Raw genomic sequence first — 18,829 nt, 5'->3', positions numbered from 1 at the left:
ACCCGATCCTGGTGGCAGGGACACATGAACAGAAATGGAGCAGGGAAGCCGCCCGATAATGCAAAGCACGGCCACCTGATACGCCTGCAAGGCCATCCCTCGAGCACGGTCTGGTGCCTGGCCAATAAACGTCTACTGAGGAGGAAACGAGAGCCTGGTTTCTTGGGGACAGGTTGATGTTCACAGCTGTGATGCGCTCGTGCCCTGCCTGTTGCCATCCCCCCGGCCGTGGTCCCAGCGCACTCCAGCTGGAAGCTGGTGGGCTCCCTCCCCACCACATGGCACGTCCTCAGCATCCTTCAGGGGATTTGGGCACCCAAGCCTTCCTAGAGGAACCATGATTGAGTCCAGAGCAACTATTCCTCTTCTGTTGCATCTTTAGCTGTTTCATCCAATTTATTACAAGAAATTGAGTGGGACACAGCACTCTCCATGCTATTGTGAATCTTGCTCCCTGCACTTTGCAGTTTTCTCCCATTCTTACCTTGAGGAAGGATGAAAGGCTCAGAGAAGGATTGTTCCCAAGCACTGCAGTTGCTGCACCCTTTTCCCATCCCTGGATGCTTGGGCCAAAGGGTGTATCCAGCTGGGAAAAGCTAAGGACCACCAGATCCTCAGTGAGCTGAGCCTTCAGACTGCCAGATGGTGAAAGAACCCACCTGAGCATCCAGGGGATGAGGAAGGATGTCCCAGACCTACTCATGCCTGCTGTCTATGAAGTCCTCATGGCATGAGGCTGACCATCCCTCTCCCATGCCACTATAACTGGCTGTGCAACGGGAACTACTCTTAGGAGCTGCCCTGTGTAACCCCTACAGAACTCTGCCAAGCTGCAAATCTCAGAAGGCAAAAAAAGCTTGAAGTTTCCATTTTTCTGACACTCTCAGACACTGTGCAGACACCTTCTGGTATGGTGTCCCCTGTGGTCCATGTCATCACTGCATGGCTATGGCATGACACCAGGTGGGCTTTGGGCATAACCCCTTTGCAAAATGCATCAGGCGCTGCAAGGGGCCATGCAAGAGGGTGATGCTCTCAGATATGACAGCAGTGAGGGTTATTTCAGCACTACAAGGACAAACAGACGCGGCTGGCACTGCATGCTGCTCATGTGCAGGGGATGCTCACCTCCAGACCCGCAGAGAGGGTGGTTTGGTGAGACCGGAATAAAAATCAGCGTGGGTGGCTGAGAGGGGAAGAGCAGGGTCATCTCCCGTGGGAGATTTCTCTCGCTCAGTCCTGGCCCATCCCTGAACCCTCCCTCCCAGCACTTTAACCCGGGAGTCCTGCTCACTTCACCCGCACGGATTTCCATCTGCCGCCTGGCTTGGGGGCTGCGCCGCTACCTGCCATGCTCACCATATTGCCGGCAATTTCCAACTCGCCGTAATTACCGTGTAGAGCTATTCTCCCTGCCCCACACCCGACAGCCGGCAGCTTGCGTGCTCAGCCCAGGCTTGAAAGGAGCGTGGTGGGGCTGCCTTGCTGCGGGCGGTGGCTGCTCCCATCCATTGCACGTGCGCTGGTCCAACGCCAGACGCAGGGCGAGCAGCGGCGCGGGACCCGTGGGGTCACCGGAGCCGGCGTCAGCTGTCAGGCAGGGCTGCTGGCGGCCAGGGGGCACAGGCAGGAGGTGGGGATGGAGAGGGTGAGAGCGGAGCTGGAGCTTGGGTTATTTGGTGGGATGCTGAGGTGGGGAGGGAACACCCAGCTCCTGCACATTCCCAAAACAGCTCCTGCGCTATCCCGTTCACTGGGGAAAAAAGCAGTTTGGATACATGGGAACTCTGGATTCTTTTTTTCCTCGGGGAAAAGATGAAAAGGGTGCCTTATCCTGTTTCTGAACACAGCACTGTACTTCAGTTTGCAGCTATTTACACTTTGATTTGTTTTCAGCTTGTCGTTTCCCTGTTTAAAACTAATTAAGAATCATACTACTCTTGGAAAAGAATCCTCTCCAAATCAATACTTTAAAATAATTTCTAAAGACTACCCCACTTTCTTATCATGAAATCTCTTTCAACTTGATCTGGGTTTCATGAATGGGTTTCAGTTCTGTTCAGAACAGAAACCCATTCATGAAATGCAAATCGAGTCAAAACTTTGCATAACAGAGGCTTGGGGAGAAAAAATTAAAAAAAAAGAATACGTTTGGAAGCACAATTGATTGTATCTTATTCCAATAAAATGTTCCACAATGTTCCATAAATGAAGTAGGGAGGAGTGGAGACAGAATGGAAGATGAGAAAGAAAATGCAGGCAGGGGGGCACCCTGGGGACCCTCCTGGTGGGGCCGGTGACATCAGGGGGTGATTTTGCCAGGGGATCTCAGATGTCACAGGGCTTTCACATGGGGTAACATGGTGCTTTTGGTTCTCCTCTGTTCCTCAGTGCCACTGCTCCAAAGAAATCCCAGTGACCCAAAAGGTGAAAGTTGTTCCCGCACTCACATCCCATTCCCCCTTCCTGCCCTTGACTGCCTGTACCTATTTTCTGGTTCTTGTCCCTGTGCTTTGCAGGGCAGCATCACCCTTTTCATCAATATACCTCTTCAAAGGTCTCATCTATGACCGCTACCTCTGCTGGTGATGACAAGAGACCCATCAGACACCAGGGTCAGACACCAGAAAGTGGGCACCAGCATGGAGAGGTGGCCAAAAGCTATGAGAACATGAACACTGCTTACGGATTTCCAGTCTGAGAACATACAGTTTGTATTTGAGGTAGATGGGAAGTGGGATGAAGGTAGATAGAGCTACATGGGATGTGGTATGCAAGTAGATGGGATAGGTCGTGACCCAACTTTATGGAGGGTTCATAAAGGTGAGAAGTGACAAGCCAAGTGTGAGCAAGCCCACAGCTGATTGTCCATCACTGGGAAAGAGCAGGAGGAGGGGGGAATGGGCTGCAACAGGAAGGCTCCCAGGGTGGCCCTCATTGTCCACACGCTGCTCCCAGCTGCTCTCCTGCCCGTCTCCATAACGGGAGCTGACATGGTTGCTGTGGGCAGGCGTGGGATCGAAAACCCAGCCTTCAAACCCTCTAATTGGAGTTAATTTCTGTCCCAGGATGGACCCCATTATCAGGAAACCCTGTGGAGGGGCAGTTGTAAATTGGGGTTTGATGGCTCCAGACAGAAGTCGTTCCCCAAGGCTCTTCCAGTGTTTCACAGCAGACTTTCTTCCATCCCATCCCCTCTCACCAGCCTCTTTCCTCTTCTCCTGATCAGCTGCTCCCTGGGTGGAAAAATATTGACACCCCATGCAGATCCACAAATCAATTAGAGACACATTTAGCTGAAATACGGCTTCTCCATGTCCATCACCTTGATGGATACAGCCAGAGGGAATAAAAGGCACAAGCTGGAGCCCTAGTGTCCCACCCTTATGGACACCAACAGTTTTTAATGACCCTTTAAATCAGTTCTGCTTGAGGGATATGGATCAAAGCCATTATCCTGTGACATTTATGACCAGGTCTTACTGACCACTTCATCCTGCAAGCCTGCTGGGTTTTCCCACCAGGAAATGGGTAATCCTTGTCTTCTCTAAACATCAGCCACCATGGCTGGGAGACATGGAAGGCACTGGCTGGACCAGCCATGTGTGAGGGAAGGAAAAGGAGGCAGTGATTTTCCCATCTGCCCAGGGAAGTGGTGGAGTCACTGTCCCTGGAGGTGGTCAGGAAGCAAGGAGTTGTGGCACTGAGGTACGTGGTTAGTGGGCATGGTGGAGATGGGCTGACAGTTGGAGTTGGCAATCTTAGAGTACTATTCCAACATTAAGGGTTCTATGATCTCTTCGATGGTTCCTTCTTCCATTTTCTTCACCCAGCCACATCCAAAGCTGTCCTTTGTACAGACAGACAGACTGCCATCGGGGCGGGCAGCAAAGCACCAGCTAAAACCCAGTAAGCAGATTGTGAGGAAACAATCCTTATGCATCACAGAGGATCTTCTGCCTCCCCTACATCCATCTGATTTTTCTCTCCATTAATGTATCAGGTAATGAAATGCCAAAAATAATTCTTAAAAAGCTTCCACAGGCTCCTTCAGAGCAGGACCAAGTGCTCAACCACTGTAAAATGCAGACAGCGAGAAGTGAGCTGGGTAGCACAGGGACAGTGGCTGGGCAGGGCAAGAAGAAAGGGTGCACAGCGGGAAAATGGAGAGGCTGCTGTGCCTGGCCACCACGCTCCCTGTAGGGTTTGAGGCAAACAGAAGTTGTGCAGCTTGTCCTAAATACCTACCCTGCATGCTACAAAGTCCATCAGCCTGCACACCAGGACAGATTGGGCTATTGGTACCCTCCTCCTGTCAGTATCTGTGGGCAGTGTTCCCAATATCCAGAAAATTGGGGTGAGGAGTTAAAACAGGCTTGTGGGTACTCACTGCTTTGCATCCGTGTGCTATAGCTGGGGGAGAGGTGACAGTGGCTTGGGCACAGGTTGCAGAGCTCCCATCAGAACTGGATGCAGAATGAGCAACAGAGCACCCGTGCCACCTCCAATTTGTCTGCGCACCAGCGCTTCCCACGAACAGTGCAGGGATTTTTGCAATATACAAACAAATAAATAAATAAAGATATGGGTCAAAGAGTCAAAGAGCTCAAGGCTCCTCATTCTCCTGGGCTGAGCCAAGGCACCTTGGTGTTTTCGGGGCAGGGAATGGGAAGTTACCGCTGGAGCCGCACAGCTCCAGGGCTGCAGCTGCTGCTGCATCGCCCCATCTAGTGGCAAAGGGCCGCCAGAGGGACGGCTGCGACCCCATTAACGCAGGGGAGGATCAATGAACGGTTGCCCCTCTCTGAGTATTTTTAGTGTGCAGATGTTTCATGCTGTAATATATATCCCCTGGTTGGGGCTGAGCATGGCTCCATTTCCTCCCAGCATTACGAGGATGCCGCTGCAGCCAGACTGATGAGAGACGGGTTTCAATTATCACACGAGGAACCACATCTACGGGGCTGGTCCATAAGGCGCTGCATGGAGAGCTCAGGCACGCTGGTAGTTCCAGTAAAGGTACAATGGTTTAAGTGGAAATGACTGGTATTGATCTTGGCAGGCAGAGACCAGCAGAAGTAAAAATAAGCTGCTCTCAATTAACCCGCATTGATCTGAATTAAAAGAAAAATGGATCAGCCCTAAATAAAATACTAGCTTCTCAAGTAGGAGAGACTAGTGGCGGATGGGTTTTTAACAGAAACAGGTGTTTGACTCGCAAAAGGAAATGCCTGGTTTTAAAGTGCAGTTCTGGTTAGAGAAACAATGGTTCAAGACTGGATGCTCCTCTTATATCCTCCTCTGGATGTCTTCTGTACCCTGGGAGCCCCACTTAGCAGGTGGAAAGAGCCTTTTTTGGAAAGCTGGTCTCCGTGTGTCCACCAGAAACTCCTCCCACAGCAGCACCAAGTGGAAGAGACCGGAGGACAGCCACAGGAGGATAGATCCCACTCACCCAGTGCTGGCAACCTGCACACCCTCTGCAGTGCTCAGCAGAACGGGACCCACACTGGGAGCTGGTGGTCACCATCCCCGAAGGTGTTCAGTAAATGTATAGATGTGGTACTGGGGGACATGGCAAGTGGGCATAGTGGTCGTAGGTGCACAGTTGGACTAGATATTCTTAGAGGTCTTTCCCAACCTTAATGATTCTATGATTCTATCACCCAAGGGAGGAGCAATGGATCTTCTTCCCTAAAGGCAAAGGAGCTTTCTGAGTACAAACAACAGAGAAATAGCAGAAGGGAGAAGCTCAAGCCCTTGCCTGTTCTCTCAGGGCAGCGTCTTGGCTGTAGGCAGTCTAGTTCTTGATCACTGCACTAGATGCCTTGTCCTGTTCTCCCAGATCCCAGGCCCTGTGCTACCAGTGCTAAAAGCTCATTTGCATCAGTCTAATCAGAGAGTTGCCTTGAAGGCTCATGAGGAAGGCAGAGCTGACACATGAGCTGTGAAAGACAACATTATCTTCCCCCATGGATTTTATAACACACAACACAACAATTCCTGAAGGGCTGTGAGCTGCCAGCAACCCTATCCCTGCTTTATTCCAGGGCCAGCGAGTGAGAAGAGAGAGGGAGGAAGGCTTTGGGCAGAAGGGAATCATCTGCCTACCCTGGGCTCGAGCTCATCTGCAGTTTGAACCTTGCTGCTCTCTGCAAGGAAATTCACAGCACCAGGAGGTTAAAACACTTTTCTTCCCCAAAGTCCATTTCTTTCCTATAATCTGCAGTATCACCCACCCATCTTCTACTTCTTTGTCTACTGATTCTGGAAATAACTCATGGAGAGATTCAGACTCAACTTCAGGTGAGCATCCGTGTGAGTGCCCATTAGTGGGAGTGGATGGAGGGGTCTGGGACAAGCAGTTGCTAGGGATGATCAAACAGATCTTCTCTCAGTCCTGAAAACCAGCAAGCCTTGGAGAAGACACACTCGGAGGAGCCTTCTGGGTTCCTCAAGGAGAGGTGCAGTGAAAGCACCATCATGCACATCTTCTGGAAGGAAACACAGTGTATGCAATGGATCCAAAGCATCCCACTGCAGCCTCAGGTTGCTGTGCTGCACATGGGTGGCCAAAGCACTCCCAAAAATAAGCCTGCATTATGGAGATTGCTTTTCCTCAAGTACAGACACTTGAACAATGTTCTGACTGCTCTTTGGAGCAAGGCAGCTTGGCAACACTGGGCAATGATATGTGTGCAAATCCACTTTTTGGCACTGACAAATAATCTCTGACCTATGCAAGACAGAGCCTGAAGGTTTCTCTGTTAGCATGGGCAGATTAAGGACCTACTGAGGACAGCACAAAACTTCTGGTCCACACTCAGCTTGGTTTCCAGTCAGTGCCTATGAGAAGTTTTAATATCTACCAGTTGCAAAGAGACACAGAGTCTAACGTGCATCTTGGCACCTTATTCTCATTGATTTCAGATAGGAGTTAGGTGCCAGAAGAGGAGCAAGAAGGAGCCGCACCACCTGGCTTAGGGCTGAAATACTGCCACTTCCCCAAATCGTTGCTCCCACACCATCCAGTCTGCATCTATTTCAGGCTCTAATTGTGTTCCCAGACATACGCCAGCTGCTGGGAAAAGAGTGGCCCAGCAGTCTGGAGGTAACATTGGGACTCAGAAGGCCTGGCTTCTAAATACAGAGAACAGATGGAGAGCAAAGCTGTGAACAAGTCACCACACCTCTTTGGAGGTAAGTTTCCTTATGTTGGAAAAATAGGGAGAGGAATTTCTTGAGCAGCTTCCTGAGTTCACCTGCTGTGAACTCAAATTCTGGTGTAAACCTGTGTCTTTTCCCTGTGTAGCTGAGCCCTGGGAGAAGCAAGCAGAGGAAGGGAGCAGATGCAGATTTCCCCCAAGTGTCAGCCTCGGACAGCAGGGCTGGTCTCCGGCTCCAGAGCATTGTCTTTCCCCCATACTGGCTGCTTCAATTTGGGTGCCTGCTGTGGGTTTGGATGCTTTTTTTTTGGAGAGCACTTTTATTAGGGAAGCCCTTTAATTTTTCCATTTTGGAAGAACCTCAAATGGGCTTCCCGGCAAAACTAATGTGCAGGCACTCGGCATTAAGCACTGAGTAATCCTGGAAGTACAGACCTGATGTCTCTACAGGCAGCAATAAACTTTTCAGCACAATACTGTAACCTCAACTCTTCCTCCTTTAATAGCTTTTCTCCATGCCATTAGCATTGCTGCAGAAGTTCCTGTGCATGGCACACATGCACAGATGCATATCTGCCCACTCAGGGGTAGGGTCCTAGGAGTAAGGGCTCAGCCATTTCTTCAGCATTCTTGGGTTGGGAATGCAGACTTCAGGGCAAAACACACAAAAATGTTGCCCTGAAGTTGCACCAGGGGATGTTCAGGTTGGATATTAGGAAAAACATCTCAAGAGTGGTGAGATATTGGAATAGGTTGCCCAAGGAGGTGGTGGAGTCACCATCCCTGGAGGTGTTCAAGAAAAGGGCACTGAGGGACATGGTCCAGAGTGGTCACAGGCATGCACTGAAGACTGGACTAGATGATCTTAGTGGTCTTTGTAACCTTAATGATTCAGTGTCCTTGTGCTAGCTTGGGAGTGGAGAAAAAGAATGGTGAAATGCTGTGCTTGAGTGCCACCAGGGTCACGCCTGGTTGAGATAAAATTTCTCACCCTGGGATGTGTTGAGATATGGATCATACACCATGCACACAGGAATTGCAATGGATAAGGCAGGCCATACAGAGAATGAGATGTGAATGCATGGTAGCCCCAAGTCAGGTTATGGCATCTGCCACAATGTCCTTGGTCCTGACCCCACGTATGGGAATTGCTAAGTCATGGCTTGAACTGATGATTGAGCACCTGGTGAAGGCACTCAGCCATCCCTGGGAGCACAGGTGGAAGCAATTCACCTGTGTGACTGGAAGGGGTGGAAGCTGGTTCTGCCCCCTCCCTAAGCCTCATTTAAGGGCTGGCTGCCCCCAGGGAAAGATTTCTACCTGGAGATCCCTTCTTTGGAGTGTTTAGCAAGCCCTGAGCTGTGGGATGGGTAAGCAAATCTTTCTTTCTTTAACTGGGCTGTGACCATCATTCTTTTTTGGGTAATTTTGTACTGGTTATCTGCCATTGCCTTTCCCTACACCTCACTACACCAAGAAGCTCTCGCATCACTTCTGAGCAGTGAGGACTGCCTCATCTCCTCGAGGAAAGGGTTGGGAGAGCAGGAAAGTGTCCTGTAAGCTCAACCAAGTGCTGTGGGTTATGGGTGAGCTTCTTGGCTCTTGGAGGTCTTTGTGGTTGGGTGTCTGGCAGGTCCACACATCAACATCTCTTGACTTCTGGGAGTAGCTTCCATGGGCCAGAGTCAAGTTTAGGACCTGTAACAAATAAGGAAGGTTGGTGTAACTTCAGGAATGCTAAGGAGGCCTTGCTCAGATGATGGTAACTTGTTGTCTTGAGCTAGTCACAGCCTCCTGTCAAGTGCAGCATACCAGGAAGGAGCAAGATTTCTGCAAATAGCAACTCACTGCCTCGAGACCTCTTGCACTAGGAGAAGAGGGACTCATGTAGTAGTCTTCCAAAAGAGGTAGTTACATCCTTCACTGTTCCAAAAGAAGTGTCCTAAGAGCTTGTGGAGAACTTGTGATAAGATGCTAAAACCTGCTAGTTCAAATATAAACCATGGCTGAAAAACATGGCTTCAGTTAGATGGCTGAAGATGGGGGCTGGAAAACAGTTTACAAGCACAGGTGTATGGAAGCATTTGCAGAGAGGAGCCAGCTCAAATCCTTACCTTGGTTTCCTGCTGCTCTACCTATTGGTGGCTGGAAGGGCTTTGGAGGAAAGGATCTGGGCCCCAGAGAGCACTTTGTCAGCTCAGCTGTCTTCCTCCAGTCAATTAAAAAGCACTATGGGTTGGCTTGGAGGACAGGCCAGCAACTGAACCAAGAGCAAATTAATGCAAGGAGGAAGGAGAGTTCTGCCACTCAGCAGCCTGTGCAACCCTGACATGAAGCAAACTCAGAGGGGAATGGGGCTGAGACCTGCTCTGCTTTAATTGAATTACATTACATGAGATAAGGAGTAGGGGAGTCTGCTATGAGCTGGCCAGTTTAGCAGAAGACCACAGGGAGGTCAGAATGCAGCCTTCCTCAGTGGTTTGGTGTCTGTGGACTCACAGAAAGGAAGATTTTGAGTGACATGGGGGCACTGAATCAGAGGTAGAAGCATGGGAACCTGCATTAGTAAGCTTCAACTCTCAGTTCTCTTTCTTCTCAGCAAAATGAAAGATGTAATGCTTCCCTCTGAAAGAGAGAATTTTGTGTTGTTCTTTTCTCTCTCAAGAAAAAGACCTCTAAATTTCTGGTAAAAGAACAAAAAAAAAAACCCAAATTTTCTCCTGAAATCAATTTTAACACCTAACTGGTTATGTTCCAGGTTGTATGGGTCAGAAAATACCTTCAGACCCTTCGGAAGAGGGCCAACAAGCTGACATTACAAGCAGGTATCCATCTAGGGTCACCCAGGACATAAGGGCTGTCACCTGTGTCTCTGCATTAAAAACTGAGGTACAGTGTGTCTCCTCTATCCTGCGCAGTCTGACCTGGTTCCCAGGTCCCTTGTCCTCAGATCTGGTAGAAAGAAATATGAACCCCAGGACTAAAGCCTGAGAGTAAGAGGAAATACTCAAATGTTTCAAAATAACCAAATCCCAAAGACTAGAGAGCCTGCTTTCTCCCTCCTGCTGCCTGCAGGTGAGTTAGATACCATGAGGCACCCACTTAAATTCTTCAAGCTTCCCAGCTGCTTTGGCCTAAAGGGGGGCTTCACCTGAAATCTTCAAATTCTTGCTTTCCTCCAAAGCTTCAGAATCAGGATTAAGGAGGGCTCCCTGGGATGTCCTACTTAGGTTAGAATAATCTCTGTATTTGAACATGGAGAGCAGCTCCCAGTGAGGCTTGAGGATGATGCCCTCCTGCAGTAACTCCCTGCAGTTACATGCTCATTCCCTTGGTTTTATGTCACAGTGAGACTCAGAGCATCAAAGCGTAACTCAAATCCTCCTTGGAGGATTGCATCACAGTGATGGACAGGTCACAGTTTTCTCTCTCAGAGGGAGCTCAGCAAAAATAGAAGGATGTGGTCAAGGACGTGAGCTGACATGCACACACACACACGCAGCACTAAGTGCATGAGTGTGGCTCTAGCAAAGTAGGTCATGTCAACAAGAGGCTGGCTGAGCGAAATGGGATGCTCTGGTGTTCCATTAACATTAGCATTAACATTAACATGATGAGTCGCTCGCTCCTCCCTTGGGGTCCCCATGGGCACGGCTGCTCCCTCCTCCTGCTGGTGAAGCTCTGAGGAAGGAGAATGGCCTTGGGAACAGACACTGAGAGCCCAGCCCTTGTGGTGTGCATGGAGGGGGGTGGTCCTGGTGATAAATGGAGCCTTGTGGATGCAGGAGTGAGGAGGGAAGGAACAGGGGAGGGTTTCTGACCCAGCCCAGGCAGGGAGAGAGAAGGCTGGTAGGCCAATTCCAGTGCTCGGCATTGCTAGTTCTTCCTTGCAGGCATCATATATAAATTTAAAACATCTACTCATGGCTTGAGTTCTCTTGTCAGCTCTCTACCATGCTCATCCTTATCTCTTCCTCTCTGCTACTTGCTTCACCTTGGGCAGTAGTGTGGGAAGACCCCAAGGCCGTGACCACCTGTGCTGGTGGTTTTTCTCCAGGCTGGAGCAAATAAATAAGTCATTCTCAGAGCTCCTCAAAGGTGCCATTAAGGAGCAGAGAGTTAGTGATTAGTGGCAACAGGAAAGGGGAAAAATCATAAACAAAGAAGTCATTGTCTTGTCCATGGGGAGAGCGCTTCTAAAAATCCTTTAACAGGGCTTGTTAAATATTCATGGCCTCAGTGGCTGGCTATACATCCTGATTAGCCCATGGCTTCAGCTCACTGTGTCCGGGGTGTTTCTGCTCCTCACTGAGGAAATAAAAGCTGATGGTCCCATCCCACATGGCCACTGGATTTGAGCATTGGCACAGGCTGCTCACCAGCCCAGGAGCCCTCCTGACCTTCCTGCTGATGAGTATGGTACAATGGGTGTGAAATGGGGCCACCTGAGTGAGGAACAGGGAGGTGAGGTCCTGAGGGATGCGTGTATATCTTCAGTGTAGTCCCAATTGCAAGGACTAGGTGACCAAATTTTGGGTATATTCTCTGCCCCCAGTCCTCCCTTGCTCTTCTGCTGAAGAACACGTGGCTCGTCTCCTCAGTCAATCAGAGGAGCAGTCCAAGGCCTCTTTCTATCCCCCATTCCTTTAACTATATTAATATTTTATTACTTTTCATTGGAAGAAACATGCAAATGAATGCGTGTGGGAAGGCCCTGGAGTCTTCCAGTGTTAACAACACAAGTAAACAAGGATTGTCCTCCTTATAAATGATGTTAACACAATATACAAGTGTTGTTCTACAATCGATAACCTCATAGAAAACTCTAGTGGCTGGAGGCTCTGTTACTGCATTAACTCAGATTGTCATTAAAAGGTTTCTGCTTTTCTGATCAGATTTTTTTTTCCTCAAAACAAAATAAGAATTTATTTCAAACATTATAGGAGGATCAGAGAAATGCTGGACTTTCCAGGACAGCATAGACCTCCTCCTAGAGTCTCAGGAGCTGTCATAAAATTCTCAAATGCTTCTAAGGAGTGAGGACATCCTCCACCCTAAGACAATAGTTTAGCTCCAAGGCTATAGAGTCAACAGGCAAGGCAGACTACAGTTTCACTGCCCCACAAAGTCATAGTGTAGCAACTAAATAAGCATCAGAAAGCTGCTTGAAACCATCGTAAACACTGTCTTGACATCTGTAGTGGAATTGCCATGTCACAGCCTGAACCAATGTTTGAGTGCCAGGTGAGTAGGTGTGGCTAACCCAGGGAGCTCAGGTGCAAGCAATGCACCTGAGTGATGGGAAGGGGTGGAGCCGGGATCCACACCTCTTCACCCTCATTTAAGGGTTAGCAGGTGAGGGAGTAGCATCTCCAGATAGAAACCACACTTTTTGATCTGTCGCTGGTTGTTGGAAGGGGTGAGACAATTTTCCTTCTTTATTACCTGTTACTGCTTTGTAGTGCCTGTATCCCACTCAAAGGCATTGTCATCACCTTCTGTTGCCATACAACATCTCTGCTTGGAAAAGAGAGATGAAACCAGGAGTCCCCAGTTTGGTCTTCCACAGCTTGAGCTGAAGGAGCATACAGCTCTATAAAGTTCTTACTCAGATTGGCTGCTTGTGGTAGATATGCTGAAACAGGAGATTAGGAAAAATGCAAGATCTTGGATGAAAATTCCATTACAAACACCCACCTCAGGGCAGTTGGGTAAGGAGGAGTTTGTCAGTTTCTAGCCATGGCTCTCAAGATGTATCCTATTGAAAAGCCAAACTATTGCACAGTGGGAACTTTCCTGACTCAGACAAATCAATGACCTACAAGCACCTTTTCCAAAAGTCATGATACCTGCTATATAGTATGTATGGGCTCCATGATACTTTTTTCAGGAAAGTATAAACAAATAGGAGTACGGCATCAGAAAACAGAAGAAAACAAAGATAGTATTAATGTGCAGCACAATCAAACTCAAAATTACTGAAAGCAGGAGATATAGGTGCCAACTAGCCTGTAAGATCTGGCCCTGTAAGAAAGTTTCCTGGCTTAGATTTCATACGATTGGTAAGAAAAAGGGTGAGGCCTTGTTGCTCTAACCCAAGCATCACAATACTATCAACTTTCTTCTGCTTCAATATTTCAAATTTCTTCTGGTTTCAGTCATCCCTTTGTGGATCTTGTGCATGGAAGAGGGAAGTATTTCCTGCAAAACCAGGTTCGTGTGACTCCTTCTAGGAAACAACTGCACTGAGCAGACGGGATGCTCAGGATCAGCACAGCAATCATGGCTCCTCATGGTCAAGGCAGTCTCTTCCCAGACTCAAATCCCATGACTCTTTCAATCACTTCCATAAACATCTCCCTGTGAAACAGCAGCCTGTTTTTCTCACTGTTCAGCCTGGCTTTGGCTGGTGGGTTGAGTAATTATGTTAATTTTGCCATCAAAATAATTAACCATTCCATTTCAGCCAAGAAAATGCTGGAAATTGGCTCATGATTTATTCTGCGCTCTTATTTCATCTCATCCTTTTAACACGGCACATTGGTCTCCCTGCAGCTTGCTGGCCAATTAGTTGAATCAAAGGAGACGCATAGAAATGCAGGCCTTAAACGCAGCTCTGCTCCAGGCTTTGGTGGAATCTGGACAGCCCCATGCCCTGGAGGGTTGGGGAATAACATCTCCTTACCCTCCTCCACCAGGCTGGACTTCATCTCCTTCATGTTCAAGAAATCACCTCCCTGGGGGACAAGCAGCTCTCAAGTTCAGGAGTTTCTCTGTGAAGTGGAGAGTGTCTGAGCTTGGTGTAAAGATGAAAGATACTGGTCGTTCACCACCTAAAATAGTGATAAAACTGCATGAAGGGAAGCCCACCCCAGCTGGAGGCAAGCAGCAGTGACTGGGCTGGAAGGAGCCATGTTCCTTCACCCCTGCACTGAGCTGCATGGCTGTCCACAACCAGAGCCCTTTCTCTAATCTGTTTTGAGTGACCCTCCTGGGAAATCTTGCATGGCCCAACACATCCCTTTGTCAAGACATTTCCCTGGGCACTTCATTTTCAGTTAAAAGCCCCATTCCTCTTCATTGTGTTTTCTTTATGCCTTGACATTTCCTCTCCCTCTCTGCACATGCATTTCACTTGATAGCGAGTCAGAGCAACAATCCCACACATCACCCATCCACGCACCTTGCCCTTTCACCCTGCCCATCTTTCTCTGCTCTGTCTTTATCTTTTCTGACACATAAAAACTTCAGACACTTCGCATACCATGAGGGTCCATGAAGTATTCAGGGTGTCCACCAAGAGGCTGCCCCTATCCGCCATGCCCTTAGCAAACCACGCATGCCCTGCTGCTCTGCTGTGTCACTGTATGTCATGTGTGTGCTGTGCTATCCAGGATACATCTTCACCCAGTGACACACGGCACTGTCCCCATGCACACGCTGTACCTGCACAGCCAGGTTATGGGGTAAGACCCTTCCTTAAGGGTTGCAGTCACTATGGAGCGGTTTGTCTCCTGCTCACCTGTCTCAGGCCAGTTCTTGCAGGCTGCTAAGTGGAAGTGACTCCCAGGTTCTCCTGGGGCTGCCTTCCCATTTATCTCAATGAGAGCGGTGACATCCCAGACTGTGATGCATGAGGCATGCCATGTTCCCCCACACTGTGACACCTCTGGTTTTTCTGCTTTGCTGCCTCTCTGCGGCACTCTCTCATGGGACAACCATCACTGCTGAGGGTGACGGCTCCTGTACTCAGTTCAGCAGGAAGCAATACGTGCTAGGAGAAAACATACTGTTTTCCTTTTTTCCTTTCCTTCCCTTTCCTAGGAGAAAACACATTGTTTTCTGGAAGGAAAGGAAAAAAGGGAAGGAATGGAAAAGAAAGAAAGGATAGGAAAGGGAAGAAAAGAGAAGAAAAGAAAGGAAAAGAAAATCTGAAGTTTGAATGCCTGCTTTTGAACTTTGTGGTTTGCTCCTGCTAAAAGACACAGTAGTTTCCAAAGAGGTCAATGTTTCTGGAGATTAACTCCATATATATTTATATATACGTATATCAGTGCTTCCCAGCCCCAAAATGGGCTATGGGAGAAGAAACAGGAATTGAGACTCTAGGTGTCCAGAAGAATAGAGCAGCCCCATCAAAAGAAATGCGCCAGTTCATGTGTCACAGCCACGGCATTCAGGGCTCGGGGACAGGTGGTTTTGCACAGGGACTTTGGCATGGGCACAGGGCTGAGGCCAAATGTCCCAAGCCCCAGACTAAGAAGACTATGAGATACATTATGCTTCAGCAAGCTGCAAACCACACAGATCCAAATGACTTTTAAATTAACTTTGCAAACCATTTTGGGAGGAGGGTTCCCTCTCAATAGCCTAAGTGGTGGGAATTTGGACACTGATCTAAATAGTAATGCCTTTCCCAAATTAAAATACCTCAGGAAGGTAGAGAGAGCAACATCCTCCCCCCCCCATGCCACAGCCCTGGACTCCTCTGCTCCAAAGCCAAGGGCTATAAATTACCAACATGTGACTTTTCTCGTAAATGGTTTTAATTTTTGTTTTTATGTTCGAAGGGGGAACTGCAGGATCTATAACAAAACAGATTGCCGCTGGTTCTTGCCACAGAGCTCCCGGGCACCTCTCAGCCTTTTATATTCTGCTTTCCCATTAATGGATAGCCCTAAAGCAAAGCCAAGGAGGCTCGTTGTCGGTCAAGTCCATTCCCAAGGCCAAACTGGAGACGGGCGGATGCAGCCAGTGCCGGATAACAGCCTCTTTCATGCCACAGCAGAGGAAGGAGGTAGTGAAGTCCTAAAGGGAGAGGCAGCTGCAGCTGCTGGGGCATCCCCCAAACATCTGATACTTCCTTCAGGCTCAGTTTGTCCTTGCAGAGTTGTTTTCTGTTCACACACAGAAGGAGGGCATCCTGCAGAGGTAGGCAGGTGGATCTGGAGCAGAGGTATCTGTGCTGCATCCTTTTGAGACAAGGAAAGGCTGGACATCCTTTGGGGAGAGGGTGAGCAGGAAGTCCACCTGGAGATGGGGAGGGTTTTTTGGGGTCTGGCAGGAGGATTGGCACTGGCTGCATTCCCAGCTGCAGTGCCATGGTTCCTGTGTCCTTATGGGACACAGGAAAACATCTCAAATCACCATTTCCTTGCCCAGGACTCAGGAAAGATTTGTCCAAAGAAGACAACAGCCCTCACATTTACATCCAAGAGCTGTAGCTTGTTCAAATGGAAATCAGCGCTCCGGGGATACAAAATCAACATCAAGCCTTTCTCCTTGACCTTCTTAACACACCTCCATGCATGGGCAGAGCAGCTCCTTCTCCAGCAATGCCACAGAGCTGGCATGCATAGAAAAGCAGAGAGGCTGCAGATAGCTTCACAGTGCCTGAGCTGCTGCTTCCCAGGCAAGACTGGACCTCTGGGAGGGATCCCCATGGATACTGGTTTGGAGGTTGGGGAAGAAATCTTTAATTGCATTTCTAATAGCAACACGTTGAGGGTTGGGCCTTTGGAATTGGATCAAGGAGGCTGGTACCTCCTGCTCCTCTGTGCCAGCTCATTACCATTATCTTCATTACCAGTGGCAGAGCACTTCCTTCTAACCCTGTTCTCCTGCAGTGACCCAGACTCTACTGCTCTAATTTTCCACTCTTCACATGTCCCTGATTGCTGGCTTGCATCAGGACACCCCAGTCTCCCACCAGCACAGAGGGATACCCTTGACTATTCATTGAATCACAGAGTCATAGAATGGTTAGGTCGGAAGGAACCTCAAAGCCCATCCAGTCCCAACCCCTGCCGTGGGCTGGCTGCCCCCCACCAGCTCAGCTGCCCAGGGCCCCATCCCACCTGGCCCTGAGCACCTCCAGGGATGGGGCACCCGCAGCTCTCTGGGCAGCAGTGCCAGGGCCTCACCACCCTCTAAATAAAGAATTTTTTCCTGCCATCTAATCTATTGCCCTCATGGGCTCTGGCCATATGCCATTTTGTCTCCACATCAGCCCAAGTCACTCCTCAATTGATAGTTACCCCAATTTCTCACCTATCCCTCTCTCCTCCAGAAGCTAGCAGCACTTGGGAGGGACAACAAGATGCTCAGGGGGATAAAGCAGAGGGAGATGCTGGACAATCGCGGTTTCTTGCCTTGGAGGAAAGAAATCCAAAGGAGGAAATCCAATTTCTGCCTTCAGCTATGGAACAGGGCATCAGGGATAAGGGGGGCCCAATCTCCCCAAGCACCACTGCAAAAAGGCAGTGGGAAAAGCTGCGAGTGAGGGAAGCTTCTGTTGAAACTGCAGAGCAGGAGGGTGGCCTGCAGGCTCGGAGAGCTCTTATCCAACACAAATTTTGCAGTGTTTTTTTTACTGGACCCAGCTACAACTGTTCCAACAAAAATACCGTTTGCTGCTGGATCACTGCCTGAGCTCTGGTGGACTTGGTGATGCAGTCTGTGTGACACCAACCCCATCCTTTCCGACAATTCTGCTGCATTTGTACGCTGGGTCACAAGAGGGAGCAATTGCCCTATTTGTCGTTCCCTGTCTGGAAAGCGTCTTGCTGGGTTCGGCCCCTGGCTCCGGGGATTTGGGGCAGCCTGGACCTCAGAACAGCACCCAACAATATCCCTGACCCCAGATTTCAGGTCTCAGTAAAGCTGCCAGGGATGAGCGTGACTGCACGGAATGGGCACAGATCTTCTGCCCACTCAAGCTTCAGACAGTACCTGGGATCCCATGTGGGATGCAGAGCACACAGTCTGCAGTTTTAGGATGTGGCTGCATCTCCTAAATCTCCAGGAGCAGTGGGGACAGGGGAAGAGCTGTCCTATTGCTCAGGGATTTCAGGACTGTTAGAGTCAGTGGTCTCTCACTTCCCAAAAGTGCTCATCCAGCTGGGAAAACTACAAGAAAAAAAACCCTTTCTCAGCAACTTAGTCCATCAGAGGCCAGGCCAGCGACTTCCCTTGCTCCCCACCCAGGCCAGCAGGCAAAGCATGGCTGCACAGACCCTTTGACCTCGTGCCAAATACTTTGTGGAAGTTCAGGGCCACCCAGCACAAAGCCACAGCTGTATAAACATCTGGACTCCTGGCCAGAAGCCTTCCTCTGGAATCACTGGGACTTCTCAGTGTGTGTGAGGAAGAAATGCTTGAGCCTCCCTGCTATTCCCAGGGGGAAACAGAAAGGGAAAGGTTCCATCTTCTATCCCATGGAGATGCAGCTGGGTCTGCAGTGAAGGTTTTGATTTTTCAAGCAACCCCTCTGCTCAACCCTCCATGTATCTCTGAGCCATTGACCTCCTGCACCCAGCTGCAGCCCTCCCACAAGGTCCCACCACCATAGGATAGATGGATGGAGATGTCAGCTCCTCACTTGGACCATATTTGGCTGAAATCTGTGCTGATGGCTGGTGGGGCTGCAGTGGGGCCTAAGGGGACAAAGCTTCTCAGGATCCCATAGCACCTGCATGGGATAGCCTGGGTCCAGAGCTCCAGTGGGTTTCCCCAGCAGAGCCTGAACATTTGCTAACATCATCCACGGAGCAACAAACATTTAATGGGGCAGCATGCTGCCTCTCACCCCCCTCTCCATGAAACCTCCACCTTGAGATGGGATGAGAGCTGGATTTTCCCAAGCTGCCCTCACCTGCTGGGCA

The 18,829-nt window shown here is 49.3% G+C and overlaps 1 long non-coding RNA gene across 1 annotated transcript; it reads left to right on the top strand.

Annotated features, from left to right (window-relative positions):
* On the top strand, nucleotides 8,488-14,875 carry LOC110403317. Its single transcript, XR_002441619.1, has 4 exons — nucleotides 8,488-8,536; nucleotides 9,925-10,055; nucleotides 13,325-13,379; nucleotides 13,722-14,875. It is a non-coding gene; the product is annotated as an uncharacterized LOC110403317 (long non-coding RNA).

This window comes from Numida meleagris, chromosome 8 (assembly GCF_002078875.1).
Source record: "Numida meleagris isolate 19003 breed g44 Domestic line chromosome 8, NumMel1.0, whole genome shotgun sequence".
Taxonomy (NCBI): domain Eukaryota; kingdom Metazoa; phylum Chordata; class Aves; order Galliformes; family Numididae; genus Numida; species Numida meleagris.
This window is presented reverse-complemented; position numbering and strand designations above follow the sequence as displayed.